We start from the raw sequence: 21,290 nt of genomic DNA on the forward strand, positions 1-21,290 counted from the left end.
GTGAATTCTATTTTTAATAGTTTGTAAATAATGTGAAATACATTACAATGATAATCACCAAAGTACTAATATATATTCCATAATATTGCTTTGGGGATTTATATTTTATATGAAGCTTTACTATTTTCTATGGTTTTATTCATCAGTAGTAATTACAATGCTAATTAGTATTTATTGTGCCCTTACTGTTTTCTTGATACTATTTATTCTAAGTCACTTATGAATATTAGTTCATTTAATTCTCATAAGAAATTTTATGAGGTAGGTGCTATTATTCTTAGTCCTGCTTTAGTGAACAGAAGAATAACAAACACAGATCCTCGAGGAAGCACAGGCTGTGCATGTAAGTGTTAGTGTTTGCATGTGTGCGTGTGTGTGCATGTGTGTGTGTGTGTGTGTGTGTGTGTGTGTGTGTGCAGGCCACCTGTTGATGTTAGCTGTCTTCCATGATCCTTCTCCATTTTATTTACTGAGGCAAGGTCTCTCTCTGCAGCTGCAGATAGCCTAGCTACCCAGCTGGCCCCAGGGGCGCCCCTGTTTCTGCCTGCTGAGTGAGAGGATTACAGGCTGCCCACCATGCCCTTATTAAACTTCTGAAGCATTATTCATCTGAAAGGAGAATAGTGCAACTAATATAATGGCTGACTTTCAGATTTGCATAAGGAATACACTTCTGTAAAAGTCTGAATGAAACAGAGTTGCAAATGAGATATTTATGAAAACTGAAGTTCAGAATTACATTTGCTCCCCTGGAGCTGCAGCCCATTGGCTACTAAGTGATGTTCAATAATATATAGAAACATCATCTGCTTCTCTTGCTTTCTTTCTCTTTAAAATGACTTCATAACCCATTGCAAGTGGTTTGGATGAGCTGTCAGTCAAGAACCCTCATCTACATCCATAGCAGAAGATACAGGTACCTCAGTGGTTAAATAGATATTTCAACTTCAGTAACAAGGAGACTGTCCTGAATTAGACATCACACTCCAACATAATATGATAGAATACTGCTCAAAGAATTGCGATTGGGATTGAAGAGATATCTCTCTGCCCTGGCAATTGGTTTAAACTTGTGAGGACCAAGACACAAATGGAGTGTGAGGTAGTATGATGGTAACATGAAGAAGGGATACCTGAGAAGATGTGGCATGGTCTAGAAATGGAAAGGGAAAGGTGATCTGGGTGCTGTGACATAGCAGACTCTCTGTGTCCATGCATAGCTCTGCTTACCGGGTGGCTGAAACCCTGACTCCCCCTCTCATGTGAGTTATCAACAGCATAAGGTGGTCCTCAGAAGCACAATACATTCAATGGGTTCCCACATGCCTCAATTGCTATTTAAGACCTCATCACATTTGATTTAATCCACAGAACTTCCTCTGGCATGGCATGTTTGTGCCCCCTAGGGTATAAGTGCTGAAAGGGTAAGAAAGGGTTGGACCATACCACAGCCCATCTTATGATAGTAGAAAGTGAGGGTCATTGCTTGGAAACATGGGTACATGACAAGCGTATTGACTCTTGAAACTTCCATTCAACTTGGTCCTGGAAATCCTGGCTAAAAGAGTTTAACAACAAAACCAAAAAGGAATATTTTAAAGGTACAAATTGGGAAAGAAGAAATATAATTATCTATCTATCTATCTATCTATCTATCTATCTATCTATCTATCTACCTTCTCACATTTTCTAGAATATGAGACTATTCATATGCAAAATCTTAAAGACTCAACCAAAAACCCACAGAAGCTGATGGATTAAGTAAAGTTGCACAATACAAGATCAGCTTACAAAAGCATCATTAGTGCAGATCATGTGTGGTGATGCCTGCTATACTCCTAAAACACTGAGACAAGAGGAGGTGAGCAAGCTCAAGGTCAACCTGGAATATACAGCAAGTCCTAGACTCAAAAATGTAGGAAGTGAACAGCAGAAACTTCTATACAATTGAAGAATAAGCAATGATGTCTCCATACAATCTAAAAATATCTACAAAGGATGTAAGAGCATAATCTTACTGGCAATAGCATAGAGAGTAAATATTTAATTATAGATTTAACTATAACAGTAAAAGATTGTGGAGTGAAATTCACAAATTATCAAAGGGGATTAAAGACACCCCCAAAAGTGGGAGTTCATTCCTTATTCGTGGGTTGTAGGAATTAATATTGTTGGAAATGGCCACATTGTCTGAAATTATTTACATATATAATAAAGTCTCTATTAAAATTCAAGTGATATTCTTTAAAAAATAGAGGAGATATTAGAAAACACTTTAGAATACAGAATTTCAAGTACACCTCAAGAAGCTAAAGCTCTTTTGATGGACGGTAACTGAGGCCATCCTACTTCCTGATTTCAAAATATATGACAAAGGTACCATAACACAATCAGCATGATATGGAAGCAAACAAATGGACCAACAGAAAAATATCTCTAGCCAAGAAATAGATCTAAGAATTCCTGTTCAATCCATCTTCAATATGGGCACCAAGGGCACACATGGGAAATTGTGTTGGGGCAACTTGACATTCACATACAGAACAGTGTATTCTAAATAGTTCTCAAACTATATCTAAGAATAAATTCAAGTAAATATTTCCAATTAAGATTCCAAATTATGAAATTAATAAATAACAAAAAGAAGAGTATATTTCATAGAATTGGTCTGGGCAATTTTTTTTTTTTTGGAAGTAAAAGTCCAACTACTGAAGGGGTGAAATCACAGTGAATCATGGAGCTGGTAAGGAGGAGGTATGCAAACATTAAGAACATGGTGCACCTCACAGGTAACACAGCAACAATCTGATGCATGCATGTGGCAGAGACCTTAGCAAATACATAAAACATTTTATTCATCCCACACAAAAGTCATGGTTCCTGACCCTTATAGTACTTTTAGTAGTAGCTCATGAATACATGGTGATTTTTCAAGTAAGAACATGCTAGCTTATAGGTCAAAATATTTTACTATGTCACATTAATGTATTTTTGTTATACCAATGGAGTCATACAAAAGGCAGTGTGCCATTCTGCTTATGCAGAAGGGACTTTCAAAGCCAATGTGTATGGGCAAATAGGAAGCACAGCACAATGGTGTTTCTGGAGCGTTAGGACTCATAGTGAAAACCACTTAATTGGAAATAAATAAAAAGGCCTGTCTGTGGACAATGTATGCTAATATTCCCCTTTTCATCAGCATACATTCACCAGCTTTAAACATTGAGGAGCACACACACACACAGCTGTGTGGCATACATACCAAGTTTTCATTGAATAGTTGTTTAACACCTATCCCTGTCAGCAGGACTATGCTAAATCTTTCACCCATGTTGTACTGACAATGAATGCACCATCTCGTTATGCTTTTTCACACACATCCTTTTCTCACTTTAAAGCATTCAGTTAAGGAGTTAAATCAAAACAATAATGAGAGATTAGCTTTTACAGTTCATTTTCTTGTATTACATATGAGAGGGTGAGATCTCTCACTGCGCTTCCAGAGAACATGAGTTTGATTTTCAGCACCCATCTAGGTGACTCTAAACCACATATAACTCCAGATCTGGGGGCCTCTGATGCCCTTTTCTGGCCTCTCCAAGTACATGTAGTCACATGCACATACCCACAGACATGGACACACGTTTACACATCATGTAAATCTTTTTAAAGAAGAAACAGACCTAATACATTTTTTTGAAACAGCAAAGTAAAGTGACCCAAGGACAATTCTTACAGTGATTCTATATAAAAACGCAAGGCAAAAAGGATGTGGAGTTCACCAGAGATTACTAAATGCAAAATTGAATGACTTTTTTTTTTTTTTCAGAGTCTTTCTCCATATTCACCACATGAATCTCAGGCCTCCATATGTGAATATATATTTACGTATATGTGGTGAATATATGGCGACTATGTGGTGAACCTACATCTCAGGCCTCTTCATCAAGCAGTTAAGAGAAGTGAGAATACGAAACACACCCTTAGTCTCAGGGTCCCTACTCCATCGGCGGTTTTATAAAATCTAGAACAAATTTCACCCATGATTCTAATTTTCCCCAAGCAGTCATTTTTAGATTTCTGTATTGAATTCATCCTCTGTCAAACATCACAGGACTGCTTTCAGTCTTGCTCCTGAGATGATATGGTATTTAAAACTTGACTAAAATTAGTCAGAACAGAGATGGTTCCCTTTTAGAAATTTCTAAAGTGTGTTCCTTTTCTTTGACAAACTTCACTGAAGGAATGACGACATTTCTCTAACTCTGTAAATAATAGAGTTGACTGTGTATTTGGGAAGGTTGACAGTTTCAAACTCATCCCGAATTCCCCAAACTAACCGTACCACCAGTTGGCTGACAATTGCCAAGATGACAACAGAAATAATTTCAAACGGTAACAGAATCAGCTGTAAGCGAGCGCACCCAGCCATGCCAGCCTCTTCTCCTTTAAGTGATGCACAGGGTGAAGCAGTGGGAGAAGGAGGCAGTGTGCGCATTAGGCTCTGCACACACTCGTGGCTGGCTGCAGCAAGTTATTTTCAAAAATCAAGTTATGGTGCGGGCTTTGTCCTAAGCAGCAGGTGTAGCTATTTGGCAGGAAACATTCAAATATAATGTGGCCTTGAGGGGAAAACCTAAATAGACAGTTTCCTTTCCCTTTCATTACAAATGCCTAACACCGGTGTGATAATTTGATAATTCAATTCCATTTGCCAGGAAAGATTAGCCATTATTTGACATCTTGAAACCACTACCTCCAAATGCTTGCAAGTGATCAAATCAGCTGTTGTATGTTCACTTAAAGGAATCATCCTCTTTTGTCCTCTATTCTTGTATTGTGTTTCCCTTCAGGTATGAAGCAGAGTGTGTGTTTGAGGGGGGATGGTGTCAGCTATACATTTCATTTTTACAGGACGGATTCCGGCTGTTATGAAAAAAAGATTGTCATTGTAGTCATAGCTAACTAGAATTCCTCCCTGGATGTTAAATCCTTATATGAAGGCATCTTGGAAAATCATCTCTTCTGTTTGTTGTCTCCCCTCATTTTCACATATGTAACTGTAGTCTGTAGATGTAAATCTTCCGTGTGTGTGTGTGTGTGTGTGTGTGTGTGTGTGTGTGCGTGTACACATGTGAACATATGGAGACTTTGGACTTTGGGTGGATGGGTCGATGCCAGGAGTCATCCTGGATCAGTTTTTTACCTTATTCTTTGAGGTATTGTCTCTCAATCAAATTCATAGCTAACCAATATGCCTAGCAAGCTTGGTCTGGGATCTTCTGCTTTTGTCTTCAAGGCTCGACTTACAGGTAGGTTGCCACACTCAGCACATATTCTGGGAGTATTACTGCGTACTGAGGATCCTACAAGTACTCTTGTGCCAGAAGTGTTTCAACCACTGAACTGCATCTCCAGGCCACTAGCTGCTCACCTTGATGGTTCCTAATGTGAAAGGATAATGGATGGTGCTAATCACGACAGCCCATGGCTTAGATGCAGAAGGAAGGTCTAGTGTGCCAGGAGAATGTTCAGAATCAAAAAGGGAAGGGGTCAAAAATGTAGAGAAACATGAATTTCAGGAGCCTTGAAATAGTTCAAATGTAAGTATAGAAAGGGACAGGATATACAAATGAACATTGAGCAACATTTTATAAACAGGAACAGGAGAGAATGATCAACAGCATTGAGTGCCCAGAATGGACCATCGGTCGAACTCAGGAAAAGAACAAAGAGTTTCTAGGGAAATGATAAACAGGAGTCCAGGCTGCAGGGAGATGAATTAACCTAAAAAATAAGACAAACTCAAACTCTCCTTTAGGGTTTTCGGTATAAGTGGCAGAGGGAGCTCAGAGCATGTTGTTAAGAGTGGGGCATAGAAGGGAAATGGGAAATAATCTTCAAGACAAGATAGACTGCAGGGGTTAGAAGTTGAAGGGGAAGAAAAACCACCTGTGTTATTTTGTATTCACATCCTGCCTGTCTTGCTCCCCTTTCATTAAATATTTCCAACATAATATTTACTGTCATCAGGTATTTGCAGAAACTTACCAGATGTCATGATGAAGGGCTTTGCCAACAGAACCAGGAAATGTTGTGACTCACTAAAACTTTTAAAATGAAAAGGTATAGATAGGTACATTTTAAAATAAAGAGGTCTAGGTCTAGGTCTAGGTACGTTTCCCCCGTAGCGTAGACACATTTTGTTGCCAAATATAAAACAAAAATGATAAAGTCAATCATTATCAGTAGTCTCTGTATGACTATTTTATTAAATATTGAGTTATTTGCTACATTCAAGTGGGCCTACACAGTTTTTGCATGACGTTAAAATTGTCTCCTTCTTTCTTAACTCAGAGTCTTTGGATGGTCACCTGCCATTGCCATGGCTTTCCACCTTGATGGCCTAGCATGAGGTAGTGATTAAATGGAGAGCAGGGTTTCACTTTGAAAATGTTAGTTATTTTTAAGTGAATGCAAACATCATATGTTATGATTTAATGCTATCAGGGAATAGACAAGACAAAATATGAATACAATCAGATGAGAACAAAAGCAGGAATCTCCTTACTATCAGTTAATGGCCAATTGCTTACCCTTACCAGACATAAAAGGTCAGTCTTAGAATATGGACAGATGGGGTGGTAGATGTTTGTATCCTAGCACTCAGAGGCTGAGGCAGGAGGATCTCATGTTATAAGCCAGACAAGGCTACATGCAGAAGTCCTCATCTAAAAGCCAAAAGCAGAAAATAAAACACCAAATTTTATTTAAAGTTAGTAATTTATGAACCCGAATGGAAAGAATCTAGATCAAGTCATACTTGAAATGTAATTTTCATCTTGTCTTGTATAAATATCCTTGGTTTTCAGCAAAGTTGCTATTGCTTTAATCAGCCTTGAGACCTTGAAGTAACAGTTTTAACCATTAACTCAAACTGAAATCTGAAAAATTTAAGTTTTGGGAAGATTTGACCAGAATATCTTAACAGATAAATAACAACCATATACATTAATCTAGCTTTTCACAATCTTTAACTCATCTCTAAGTTATGGTCCTTTGTTTTTCCTTTTTTGTTTGTTTGTTTGTTTTGTTCTGGATTTTGTTTTTGTTTCTTTTTCTTCTTTTTCTTTTTGCATATTAGAATATTCAAAGAAGTAAAAGGACTTTCACGTGCTTGAGGTTCTATGAGAATAAGACTATTTCTGAATGGTATATATGGGAATATTTACTGGAAAGCAAAAGGGAGCAAATAAGTAAGACAAGTCTTTTACTTTTTTTTTTTTTTGCTTTACTTAAGCAATTTTGAAGGCACAGTATCCAGACATTACTTAGAACCAATCCATAGTTTAAATATTTTGATTCAAATTATGAAATAAGAAGAATTTGTACCCTGCCTTATTGGGTGTGACTATGTTCTCCAAAACATAAAGAAAAAGCTGCAGATATTAGACAGTCCTGATGTAATATTGTGTGTGTATGTGTTCCATCTGAAACAATTCAGGTGAGCCTCCTCTCCTCTTCACTACACAGCTTCCAATGGTTTGAGAAAATGTAAATATGAAAAGCGTGCTGTCTTGTAGAAGGATAATTAGAGCTTAATTTAGGAATATTGAAAACTACACTAGCGGTGCCCACACTCTGCACCGGTACAATGCTGCTAGCCTGTTGGTTTGTTTTCTTCAGTGCTTGGTTCCAAAATTTTTGTCTGATTTTCCATCATTATAATATTTATTTTAGCAATTAGATCTTGGTTTATTTGAATGTAATGTTTAAAGTACTGAAAGTATATAAAGTTGATTATTGTCTTCCCTGACTGTGAGTTTGATCCTAAGAATCTACTTGATAGAAGAAGAAAACTGGCTCCCACACAATGTCTTTTGATCTCCAATACTCATTGTGGCCTGAGTTTCCTATCTAATCTACACACACACACACCTATGTGTATACATATATGAATAAAGATGTGTGTGTGTGTGTGTGTGTGTGAGTGTGTGTTTGTGAGAAAGTGATGAAGATAGAGACAGATAGGTAGATTAGTAATAGATAGATAGATAGGTAGATAGATAGATAGATAGATAGATAGATAGATAGATAGATAGATAAATAGATAGATAACAACTCACAAGTTTTAGCAGGAGAAAAAGACTTCTGTGAAATCTAAGTTAGGCATTCATAATACAGGAGAGGATATAATAAGAAAGAATAATGAATTTATTTAGGGGACTAGATTTGTTTTGATAAATGAAACTCTGATATTTCTTCCTGTCTTTTTATTATTATTATTAATTATTAATTATTAATTATTATTGTTACTATTACTGGTGTAGCAAGAGTCTCTTCTCCATGCAGTCACTCAAAGTTCCAGGAAGAGGGAGGTTCACCCTTTTGAAACAATGGCGGAAAAACCCACAGAATTTGTGAAGAACTGACGAGTGAGACTGTGGCCATTTCTGTGACAGAAACCATAATGGGATTCCTGATAATGTAGGGAGGAAATAAGTACTTCGTCGGTGTCAAATTATCTAATAGAAATATAAAGATAAAATGAGATGTTCATGTATATATATGTGTAAGAATTTAATTTAATTTAGAAAACAAATGTTTGCTCTGAGAATTTTTAACATTTGTTATTTTAGCACAATTTTAAACAATTGTGTGCATTATACTAATCTTAAACTTCAAATATACTTTTATTAATTAGCGCAGAATTTATGTTCAGAAAGAGCCTATGATTATTGATCAACTTAAGTGTTTTTGCAAAAGAACTGAAGTTTACTGAGACGAACGCTTACACATATTAATTATATGTCCTACAAAAGTCATCTTATGTTTATACCTTTTGTTGGTGGACTTGTAGTATTTAAATTTATGGCTTCTTAGTCCCAAATAATTGCAGCCTCAAGACCATCTACAGGATACATAAATTCCTCACTGTCTACACTTTCTGCCTTCATCATCGACATTCTATGTTTGGAGAGAATTTTATCATTTCTAGAAAGCCATTCTTGTTTCACTCCAAGGAATGTTGCTTAAATAATCTTTCATGGATCATTGTCATTTTAATAAAATTCAAAGATCTTTTAAAAGATGTGATAGTGTGTGTATGCTTATGTGTGCATGTGTGTGCACACATATGAGCATGCAGTGCCTAAGCAAGCCAGAAAAGGGTGGGTGTCTGATTGGAGTTAGATTTCCAGGTAGTCCTGACCTGCCCAGTATGGGTGCTCAGAACTTAATTCTGTTCTGGAAGAGCAAAATGTGTACGTCATGTAGAGTCACCTCTCCTGTCCCCTTGATCACCTTCCTGAATTTCAATCTCCTTGAGCATAGTGCCGGGTTCTGCTGAATTTGTAGCCATCTCCCAAGACCCAGCTCAAACGTAAACTTTTTCCAGAATAACTTCCCATATCATCTTTTCAAAGACCATCCTGGAATTTCTCTGTCCATAAACCATTAACTCTAAATGTTTTTGCACATTGCTGTAGCATCTTCAAGGATATGAACTTCCTAAGGCAGGCAGAAGCTGAATTTCTGTGTGGGCCTTCACTTCTTATGTGGCTTTGATTTGTGTTTTTGCATGAGTCATCATTGGAACCAATAAGTGGAAACTCTTTGAGTTGTTCTTTGATACAGCCCCTGAGTGTAGCCTTCACGATATTCTCTCCCATCTATTCCATTTTATTAATTCAATATAGACTCTGTAAAGTTGGAGGTTATAGACCATGTGATTTCAAAGTGACTTTGAGTAAGAGAAAGTTTATACTGTTTTAAGGCTTGCTTTCCACACCTTGCAATAGAGGGGTCAGCTAACTTTAAAGTGTGCCTTCCTGCCCTAGTAGGCCTTTCAAACTACTGTGGCTTTCCAAGACCCAGAAGTGCAAATTCAATGAAAAATGAATTATTAATATCTGAATCTCACAGCAGTAGAATATTTTGGCTCAAAGATTCATATTTCTCCCATGTTTTAAAACTTTTTTTTATTAATAGATACTCCTGACCCTCCAGTGAGGTGCCTTTTTTTGAATTGCAAGTTTGCTGACATTAATAAATGGGATAATGTTATTTTTAATGAGTATGAGAGAGTTGTTGGGAAGTTTATGGGCTGATTACAATCAAAACTCCATGTCAAGTGTAACAACCAGATGTACCATGCAGCTAAACAGTTTCTATGCAGCTAAACAGTTTCTATGTTGCAAAGATAGCTCTGGGGTAAGTGTCAATCCTGGGGCTTGTTTCCCCTACAAGTAGATGCTCTTTGTTCATCTCAGTGCAGAGAGGACTTACTCAACAGTACAAAGATTCATTGGTTATAAATTTCTATTCTCCAAAATGCATTTCTGGAATTACCCCAGTAATTACACTGTTTGCTTTTAGTTTACACTGCACCCAAATCTTGATTTGTCGTATACTTGATGACATATTCAGAAAAATCTTGAGTCCCAATCTTAAATCTAAAATCAGCTTAAATGTGTTAGTTAACACGAAAGAGGATGTATGCACTAGTTATTCTAATGGTCCTGCCTGTCAATGTTGGAAACATTTTATCCTTTGATTGTCATCATCGCCAATCCCATGAGCTCGTCTTGGGATATTTTGAGCATCCAGCAACCCAGGGTCAAAAATCTGAAAAGCAAGTAGGATTTATCTACCAGTGTTTGGTCACTTATCTAAAGTATGAATAGCAGTAGTTATATAAGTGTGTGTGTGTGTGTGTGTGTGTGTGTGTGTGTGTGTGTGTGTGTGTGCACGTACGCGCGTGCGCTTGTGCATGCTCATGGGTATACATGAGAAGGCCAAAGGTCATGTGTCTTCCTTGACCTCTTTTCATTTTTTATCAGATATTTTCTTTATTTACATTTCAAATGTTATCCCCTTTCCTGGTTACCCCCACCCTTCTAGAAATCCCCTATCCTATCCTCCCACCCCATGCTTCTGTGAGGGTGTTCCTCTACCCATCTATCCACTCCCATTTTACCACCCTCAATTCCCCTACACTGGGGCATCTATCAAGTCTTCCTAGGACCAAGGACCTCTCCTCCCATTGATGCCTGGCAAGGCCATGCTCTGCTACATATGCATCTGGAGCAATGAGTACTACTCAGCTATTAAAAATGTTGAATTCATGAAATTCTTAGGCAAATGGATGGAACTAGGAAATATCATCCTGAGTGAGGTAACCCAATCACAAAAGAACACACCTGGAATGCACTTACTGATAAGTGGATATTAGCCATAAAGCTCCAAATACCCAAGATACAATTCACAGACCACATGAAGCTCAAGAAAAGGAAAACCAAAGTCTGGGTGCCTTGGTCCTCCTTAGACGGGGAACAAAATACTCACTGGAACAAATATGGAGATAAAGTGTAGAGCAGAGACTGAAAGAAAGGACATCCAGAGACTGTCCCACTTGGGGATTCATCCCATATACAGTTACCAAACCCAGACACTATTGTGGATGCTAAGAAGTACAGGCTGAAAGGAACCTCATATGGCTTTCTCCTGAGAAGCCCTGCCAGAGCCTTACAAATACAGAGACAGATGTTCTCAGAGAACGACTGGACTGAGCGCATGGTCCCCAATAGAAGAGTTAGAAAGAGGACTGAAGGAGTTGAAGGGGTTTGCAACCCCACAGGAAGAGCAACAATATCAACTAACCAGACCCCCTAGAGACCAAGGAGTACACATGGCTTTAGCTACATATGCAGTTGACCTCTCTTCATATGTTTTTGACAAAGTTTCTCACTGATACAGCTATGATGACTGGCCAGAAAGCTCGGGGATCTTCATATCTGTGCCTCAGAAGAACTGAGATGGCAGGTGTGAGCAACCCCTCCAAATTTCCACAAGAGTGTTGAGACCCATATTTAGGTCCTCATGCTTGCACGACAAGTGTTTCACCCAGTGAGTCATTTCTTCCATCTTGTGGTTACTTTTTTTCAATCAGTTTATTCATTTACATTTCAAATGATACCCCCCTTCCCAGTTACCCCTCCACAACTACCCCTATCCCATCTTTCTTCTCCCCCCCTCTCCTTTCCCTCTATGAAGGTGCTCCTTTACCCACTCTCACCTCACTGCTCTAGCATCCCCCCCTCCACAGGACCAAGGGTTCTCCTCCCATTGATGCCTGGCAAGGCCATCCTCTGCTACTTATCTAGCTGGAGCCATGGATTTTGGTTGGTGGTTTAGTCCCTGAGAGCTCTGGGTGGTCCTGCTAGTTGATATTGTTCTTCCTATGGGGTTGCAATCTCCTTCAGCTCCTTCAGTGCTTCCCCTAGGTTTTCAATTAGGGTCCGGGGGCTCAGTTTGATGGTTGGCTGTGAGGGTCTGAATCTGTATTGGTCAGATGCTAGTTGAACCTCTCAGGGAACAGCCATTCCAGGTTCCTGTCAGCAAGTACTTCTTGGCATCAGCAATAGTGTGGGGGCTTGATGTCTGCAGATGGAATGGATCCCTACATGGGGTGGTCCCTGGATGGCCTTTCCTTGAGTCTCTGTTCCATTTTTTTCTTTCCTTTGGACAGGAACGTTTCTAGGTTAAAATTTCTTCATTCTAGTGGTTACTTTTTTTTTCTTAAATTGGGCAAGAAATCATTACTAGGACTCTTGCATTATGCTTATTTATCAGACAGCCTCTCTGAAAATCATTTTAATTTATAAATGAAGAAAGCAATTTTCCCAATTGTTGATCAAAAATCAAATACGGTGCCCTAACCTAAAAATGTCCAGTGTTATCCTGATAATGGTTTAAAACATAACCTTTATTTTAAGGCATAGATCACCTCCATATGATTGGAATTGTAGTATTAGCTTCAAAAGGTTAAACTTCTAAACAACTTCTCTTTGATTGTCTTGATGGGACTGGCATTCCCAGGAGCCTCACATAGTCCTGAGAGAATCTCTGTCATCCAGAGTTTCGTGAAACATAGCCTGGCCACCTTCTTCTCAGAGCCACATGGTACCTCCTCCAAAATTGACCATATAATTGGTCACAAAACAGGCATCAACAGATACATGTTTCACCTTTATATGAGCAACATGGTTTCTGAGATGCTGCAGGCAGCCACCAGTCAAATGTGTTGCCTCACAGTTTGTTAAATTTAGTCTTCTATTCCTATCTGGTCAGTTTACACAACAACTTTAGATAAAAATGGTGCTCTAAAAATACTTTATCGATATAAACTGAAACACATTTTCTCAACAAAATACTAGGTCCTAATGAAGTATAAATTATGCATCATGACCTGGGGTTTAAATATATCCTTTCTATGAAGACTTACATGCCCCTGAAACACATGCATGTTACCTTGGAGATGGAGACATATGATTAGAGCCTTCTCTTCATTTAGTGACATATTCTCTTCTGCATATATTAACATGAACTAGTTTGTTAAATTTAGTCATACTCTCTCTGACATTTTCACATTCAACCTGTTTTGCATGCCTTCTGTATGACAGTCAGAATATTGGATGACTTTATATAAAACTTTCCAGATGGTGTGAAGAGGAAATAATTATCTTTACAGATGAGAAAACTGAAGCTACAATGTTAAAGTAATTTAGCGACTATCATTAGGCTAGTTTGCTCATTTTTCTTGATGGTTGAACAGATCTATCCAGAAGTCCTAAAGACACGAGCATAGAGTGGTGTGAGTTACTTGGGGACAACATATGATAGCAAATGGTTAGAGAGTGAAGCTCAGGTTTGAAGTTCCAGGCATGATAACTCTGAAAGGTACCAAAAGGTAGACTCTTGGTTAAGGCTAGCAGCAGGGGTCATTCTGCCTCAACCTTACCCACAGCTTGCTATTGGCAATCTTTAGAGTTCCCCAGTGTGAGGACGGCTCAGTCACCTCACTGCACACTCAGGCAATACTAGGCAATGATACATAGGAAAGAAGTCAGATTTTGCACATCCCTGATATCTCATTTACCAAATACATGTCATTAAGCCAGTTAATGATTTCAATAAGTATAACTGTTGTAGTTAAACGATTTATGACATTTTCCTCTTTTTAGACTAAATTACTAAATAAACAGTATTTATTGGAACTGGTGTTATTCAGTAAATTCTCATTAAGTGCCTCTTTTCTTTCTAAATTTACTCACTTGCCTTCACTTTTTCTGCCAACCAAGAAGACCATGCTTAAGACATCTTACTCAGGCTCTTCCGTAGGATGAACCAGCTTTTGTTCTTTCGCCTTACAACAACACACAAGAAACTGCATGTAGTTCTCAACTCTTTACTTAAAGCCAAATCAATACAGACATCAGCATAAAGCATCCAGGGCATCATGAAAGAGAGGAGGATGGATAAGGCCTTTGTAGTCAGGGCTGTGGAGTCCATATCTGCATTGCAAATCTCTTCCTCCCATTTGACAACATTAGCAAAGGACATGGCTGGTTCATCTAGTCTCTCAAACAATAGCTTTCATGTTTCCTGGTAGTTAAAAAAGTTCTGTCTTATATTTATTAATGCATGACTCTGTGTGTGAATACACATGTGTAAGTACCCATGGGAGCCAGAAAAGGGCATCAAGTGTGATGTGGGCACTAAGAACCAAATTCAGGTTCTCTACAAGGGCATCAAGTGCTCTCAACCTCTAGCCATCTCTACAGTTCTCATTGTTATTTTTATCTTCCACATATCTCCTATCTTAGCCAAAAAGCTCTTAAGGTCCTCTGCTACATGCATTTCCTCCACACTCCTTTTTCATAATTTCATCTCTGTTTACCACTCAGTCCCCCATTTCTTTCTCTACTGGGAAATATTAGTTAGTACAAGAACTCATTGAGACTTAACAAAAGTTGTTCTGAGTCCAGCTCTCTGCCTGTTTTGGTTCCTTAGCTCTTTGGTTTTCTTTTAATCACTATTAATACTGTTTTCTTTAGCCATCGGCACTTACCCAGGCTTATATCACACACTCCTTAGAAGACATCCACAAATGATGGCTGTTTTATGTTTAAGACTCATGATGAAAGAGGAGTTTTCAAACTTTCCATTCATTGATTCACTGTCTAGTCTTTGACATCTCAATGAAACATCAAAATTTAAAGATTTTGCTTGTGTGTGTGTTTCTTGTGTGTTGGTGCATCTGTTTAGAGATCAGAGATCGACGTCAGGTATTTTCATTGGTGTTGGTTTAATCTTTTGAGACGCCCTCTTTTGCTGAAACTGGAACTCACAGATTCAGCAAGATTAGCTAACCTGCAATTCCCAGGGATCCTCTTGTCTCTACCTCCCAGGTACATATTCAGTTTTTTGACAGACTGTTGAGAGTCTAAACTCAGTCTTTATGCTTGCATAAAATGTACTTTACCCACCAAAACGGCTTTCCAGGCCCAGGCTAATCCCTACCCTGTTATTGTGTTTCATCATACCCCAAATCACCCTATGCTAATATCGCCAATTCATTCATTTTTTTTTCCTCCATTTCTACCAACTTCCCAGATCAAGCCACATCCACCTCACTCTTGTACGTCCCTGCAAGTCTCTCCTGATGTATCTCCCAAGGCTGCCTCAGTTTCTGCTGGTGCTGTGTATGGGAAGATTCCAGAACAATCTTGTAAAAGGCCAATGACTCATGCCATTTTCTTTCTTCAACAGCTTTGATTTCATAAAATAACAAATCTCTTCAGCATGGCCCATCCTACAGGAAGGACCGACCAGCTTTGTTCCTTCCCCCTTGACATTTCTATTCTTGTATCATATGTCATACTCTCTTCCCCTTGTTCCAGTTCTTCTTCTTATCAAGACCTGAACAATCTGATAGGGTGAGCTGGTGCATGACTATACACAAGTAGAACTCAAGAGGCAGAAGCAGGGGTCTCCTGTCATTGCCTACGCACAACACTGTCCTGTTCCCGACTTTCCTAAAGGGTCTCACTCTGATTCCTTTCAGGCATGGAGGAGAATACTTGCCTTCACTTTGCTGCTATTAACCCTTGATTTTCTTTCATCTCCCTTTCCTCTGTTCATGCCCTCCACTGACATAAGTCCCTCTATGGATTGTGTATAACTTCTCAGCACTCTGTGCCAAGCCAGTGAGCATCTGTCTTTGGTATGCAAGCATTCATATTTCAACATCTAGCAAACATCTGTCGAATGGAAAATGAAAATGTAAACTACACAGGGCCTTGTGTTTACTCCTTTGTTAAATAAAGCTTCTAGCAAAGTCTTCTAAGTGGGATAACATGTTGGATCTCTGCCTGCCCTTCCCAATGCTGTTGCTATAATCCATGCTACTCTTAAGTTTCACTCAGGTTACTCCTGCCATTTATTACATGAGCCAAGATTGTCTTGAAATATTTACAGTTTGTGAATTTAATAGTAATTTCAAATCCAAGACTATCCTGATGTAGGGTAGATTTTCATGTCTTTATGTAGCTCAGAAGACATGTATGAGTTGGGCAACCTGGTGGGCAACCAAGCCTACTACTATGACAAATTATTTTTAAAATTGTTCTGAGTGTGTGTGTGTGTAATCTATGTGTTCACATGTAAAAAAAAATGGAGGCTTGAAGTTGATGCTGGGTATTTTTTATTTCTCTCCACTTTATTGAATTAAGCAATGCCTCTTGCTAAACCTAGAGCTCGCCTATTTTGATTCCTATTGTTTGATTCAAACAAGTTTCCCTGAAAGGATTTCCTATTTCTGCCCAGCTTTTATATGGGTTGTGTGCCTCTAAACTTTGGTTATCTTGTTTACATGGAAAGTACTTTATCTACTTAGCTATGTTCTAAGCCACCATCCTGCACCTTAAAAATGATTATTTCTTTACATTTTCTTGGCCATCTAGCCATCTCTCCTGTCCTTCCCCACACCTGATCATGAATCTCCCATTCCCCTCTCCATCCCCCTTCCCGGTTCCCTCCCTCCATCTGCCTCTTATGACTGTTTTATTTCCCCTACTCCTTCTAAGTGAAATTCAAGCTTCTTCGATTGGGCCCTCCTTCTTGTTTACCTTCTTTGGGTCTGTGGAGCGTAGCATGGCACCTGTATTTTATGGCTAATATCCACTTAAAACTAAGTACATATCATGCATGTCCTTTTGGGACTGAGCTACTGTGGGGCATTGGGCTATGCGTAGACAGCCTAGTTTCCAGTGAGGCTAGATGTTGAACCCCGGGACACGGTGGTAATAATTCACCTACATGGGATGGAAGGAGTTCTCTCATGTCTCCTGGAACCCTGGCTCCTGTCAAAGTTACCGCCCCCTCAGCCCCCACAAGAGAAGTATGGCTAGCAGTCACGTGGGCAATATCCCAAGCTTCTGACTTTCAGGCTAGATTCCTCCCTAGTTAACTAGCAACAGAAAAGATAGCAGCATACTTTTTTTTTAATTAGGTATTTTCCTCATTTACATTTCCAATGCTATCCCAAAAGTCCCCCATACCCACCCACCCCCCACTCCCCTACACATCCACTCCCCCTTTTTGGCCCTGGTGTTCCCCTGTACTGGGGCATATAAAGTTTGCAAGTCCAATGGGCCTCTCTTTCCAGTGATGGCTGACTAGGCCATCTTTTGATACATATGCAGCTAGAGACACAAGCTCCGGGAGGGATACTGGTTAGTTCATATTGTTGTTCCACCTATAGGATTGCAGTTCCCTTTAGTTCCTGGGTGCTTTCTCTGGCTCCTCCATTGGGGGCCCTGTGATCCATTCAATAGTTGACTGTGAGCATCCACTTCTGTGTTTGCTAGACCCCGGCATAGTCTCACAAGAAACAGCTATATCTGGGTCTTTTCAGCAAAATCTTGCTAGTGTATGCAATGGTGTCAGCGTTTGGAAGCTGATCATGGGATGGATCCCTGGATATGGCAATCAATAGATGGTCCATCCTTTCGTCACAGCTCCAAATTTTGTCTCTGTAACTCCTTCCATGGGTGTTTTGTTCCCAATTCTAAGAAGGGGCAAAGTGTCCACACTTTGGTCTTCATTCTTCTTGAATTTCATGCGTTTAGCAAATTGTATCTTATATCTTGGGTATCCTAAGTTTCTGGGCTAATATCCACTTATCAGTGAGTACATAATTGTGTGAGTTCCTTTGTTGATTGGGTTACCTCACCCAGGATGATGCCCTCCATGCCCATCCATTTGCCTAGGAATTTCATAAATTCATTCTTTTTAATAGCTGAGTAGTACTCCATTGTGTAAATGTACCACATTTTCTGTATCCATTCCTCTGTTGAGGGGCATCTGGGTTCTTTCCAGCTTCTGGCTATTATAAATAAGGCTGCTATGAACATAGTGGAGCATGTGTCCTTCTTACTGATTGGGACATCTTCTGGATATAGATAGCAGCATACTTTAAGAGGGGCCTTTTGGCCCCTCCTTGCGCTCTCACTTCTCTTGCTCTCTTGTTCTTACTCCCCTTATGCTTACTCTCCTCTCTTCTTTCTCTCTTTGACATCTCCTCTCCTCTCCTCTCTCTCCTCTCTCTCTCTCTCTCCCTCTTACTCTCTAGTCTTTCTTCTATCCCTCCCTTTCCCCTTTATCTCCTCTTGGCCATGGCTACTCTCTCTCTCTCTCTCTCTTTTACCTTCTCTCCTTTCTCCCTGCCTTTCTATAATAAAGCTCTAAAACCATAGACTGTCTCTGCTCATCAAGGCCCTCTGCGCACAGACTCTCACCTGTGTGGGAACCTTTCTCCCTAAGCCCTCTCTCCCATAACCCTGGAGCACAGGGTGTCCTCCTGGGGACCCTGGTTTCAGGACTGCCCCTTGTCCACCCCTCATTGAGTGGGGTCAGAGGCTTAGATGCCCACCTGGGGCTGACTGGAAAGCCTCTGGCAGCCCTCCATCGTCTGCCTGCCCAGAACATAGGACAAACTCTGGCTGGACTTGGGCAACCCTCCCTTCCCCCTCCTTCCACTGAAGTCCCCCTTTTTTGTTCCCACAAGCTACCTCACTCAGGAGGATATTCTCATGTCCTATCCATTTGCCTGAACAATTCATAATGTCTGTGTTTTCAATGGCTGAATAGTATCCAAACTGAGAGGGATTAGAAGGTGGGATGTCTCTCCAGGATCTGGGGTAATGGAGGGATCCCAAGGATAAATGGAGGTGACATTACCTCTGACTCACAACATTAGGGATTTGAAACCTCCTGAAGTAGCTACCTCCTCTAGCCACACAGGAACCCCAGTGGAGCAATAGAGACACCAACCCACCCACAAAACTTTCAATCCCAAATTTATCCTGTCTACAAGAAATGAAGGCACAAGGTTAGAGTAGAGACCAAGAGAATGGTAAACCAGTAGTGGCCCAACTTGAGAGCAATCCCATGGGCAAGCACCAATCCCGGACACTATTAATGATACTCTCTATGCTCTCAGACAGGAGCATATTGTTCTCTGAGAGGCTTCACCCAGCTGATGACTCAGACAGATACAGACACCCACAGGCAAACAGAGGATGGAGCTTAGAGACTCTTAATCAAGAATAGGAGGAAGAATTGGGGGCCCTGAATGGTATAAGAACTCTACTTGCAGACCAACAAAGTCATATCACCTTGACCCCTGGGGCTCTCAGAGTCTGAACCACCAACCAAAGAACATACACGGGCCAGACCTCCACGCACATATGTGGCAGATGTGCAACTTGGTCTTCAAGTGGGTCCTGAACAACTGAAACTCGGGTTATCTCAAAAGCCATTTCCTGTATGTGGGATATGTACTTCTAGCTGGGCTGCCTTGTCTGGCCTCAGTGGGAGGGGAAATGCCTAGCCTCACAGAGACTTGAAGTGCCAGGGTACAGGGATATATGAGTTGGGGGCGGGAGGAGGTATCCACTCAGAGGAGAAAGGGAGAAGAGATGGGGAAGGATTGTGGGAGGATGTGACCAGGAGTGGGGCAGTGAATGGGATGTCAAGTGAATAAATAAAACATAATTATATCAAAATAACATTTTTATTTTTGAGGTTCTATAATCCTATCATTTCTCACTTCCCTTTCCTTTCAGTAAAAACTTCCAGATACCTCTCTTTACCTTTATTTTTACAGATTCATGATCCCCTTTTCATTAATTGTGGGAAGAGCACTCCAATGGCTATCAATTCCAAATGGTCATTTCTGAAATTGTGTGTGTGTGCACGCGCCTGTGTGTGTGTGTATACGTATTTGTATGTGTATGTATACATCTATGTATGTGTGTTGTATGTATATATATTTGTTTATGTACTTGTGTTCATATCATTTGTATATGCAAGTGTGTGTGTGTGTGTGTGTGTGTATGTGTGTGTGTGTGTGTGTGTGTGTGTGTGTGTGTGTGTCCCAGCCTGAAACTTTTAAGGAAAATTTCTCTTATTTCCTGTGATGAGCCCTTAAGAATTTTGTGCATACCTTTGCATTGGACTTAGTAGTCTTATTATTACCTCGGTTTCTTCTTGGTACCTGATAGCAAACAAATACTTGGAAAGACATAGGTCTCCTACGTTATCTTGGAGATAGCAATACAGCATTCTAGGCAAATGACTGGAGGAAACAGGGATGCTCATCTTCATAGACATCCCAGCATGTAGGGATTCTGCTATCCTCTGGGTGGAACCTCAGACTCAGATGTAGTTTAAGATCCAGATCATAGCCTAGTCACCTTTCAGAGTACTCTAAATGATAATCTTCCAGCTGAATTGCTTCCTTTTTATTGGTTTCTTTATTTTGCAAGTAAGGCTGTGTTTAGCACTTACTTTTCTTTTGGATTGTTGGTGGGTATAATCCTCCTTAGTGTGTTCTTCAGTACTGGGTTATAGATCATGAATTACTTTAGACACCAGTCTTGAGGTGCCTTTATTTCTCCATTGGTTTTAAAATGATAGCTTTAATTTATCACGTGTAAGACAATATTTCATGATTTCTTACAGCTGTTGCAATGAAATGCAAACACCTCTGTTGGTTGTAGACTCCTTTGAGTTTCACCTGCTCCCCCCCCCCCCGCCCCCCGTGACTTTCTGTGGCTCAGCTTTAAGGTGTCATTCCTTCACATTCTTCAGCATTAGAAATACATGTACCTTGCCTATCCAGTGACTTTGGTGACAGCTTGCAATGTGTGACAGCCTGTCTCAAGAATAACCTATACAGCATAGAGTGTCCAGTGAAACATTTACCTGTGACTCTGTTTTCCAGAGTTAAGTCAGGAGTAGGCCACACGTTAACTTTTACTTTGCTTCGTCCTTTCAAGCCTGGCTTCATGAATATGTGTCCAAAGTAATTGCTGATGACAGGGAACTGTCAGTTGTCAGTAAGTTAACAATTACTCAACATTCAAAATTATTTTCTCAAGCAA

General features: G+C 39.8%; 1 protein-coding gene across 2 annotated transcripts in view; it reads right to left on the reverse strand.

Moving 5' to 3' along the window:
• The window catches only part of Lmo3 (LIM domain only 3), a 219,289-nt gene that overhangs the window by 127,832 nt on the left and 70,167 nt on the right, over window positions 1-21,290 (reverse strand). The gene's annotated exons all lie outside the window — the stretch shown is intronic.

The sequence above is a fragment of the Mus musculus genome, chromosome 6 (assembly GCF_000001635.26).
Source record: "Mus musculus strain C57BL/6J chromosome 6, GRCm38.p6 C57BL/6J".
In the NCBI taxonomy this organism is placed as follows: domain Eukaryota; kingdom Metazoa; phylum Chordata; class Mammalia; order Rodentia; family Muridae; genus Mus; species Mus musculus.